Raw genomic sequence first — 477 nt, 5'->3', positions numbered from 1 at the left:
ATAAGCGAATAATCACCTTATTTATTGTCATTCATATCTACCTCATAGAAAACACCGGAAAGGACGGTTATATTCTTCCACATAGCACATTTAGCACATTTCACTTCATAATTACAGTCCTTCTCCCTGCTAAAACAAAAACATGGCGAGGCATTCGAAACTTTGCCTTGCTTGTGTACTCAAAAATGATTTAAAAAATATGATCCCGTTCTCTTTTGACCTAGACCTCGAGTCCTTTATTCTCAGTTGGCAGCCTCATATTATTAGCTTGATTTGCATAATCATACCAATTGAGTTATGAAAAGTCGGTTGGTCAACAAATGTCCATAAAAGGAATAGTAGAATACATCGCTGAACCAGGCTCGGGAAAATGAATAAGTGAAATAGTGACCGTTTAACCGTGATGTCGTTTCCTTTCAATCACTATTTTTCACATGCAAAAAAGATAAAGCAAGTAGATGAAATAGATGGATAAAT

The sequence above is a fragment of the Penaeus monodon genome, chromosome 22, assembly GCF_015228065.2.
Source record: "Penaeus monodon isolate SGIC_2016 chromosome 22, NSTDA_Pmon_1, whole genome shotgun sequence".
Taxonomy (NCBI): domain Eukaryota; kingdom Metazoa; phylum Arthropoda; class Malacostraca; order Decapoda; family Penaeidae; genus Penaeus; species Penaeus monodon.
Note: the sequence above shows the minus strand (reverse complement) of the source record.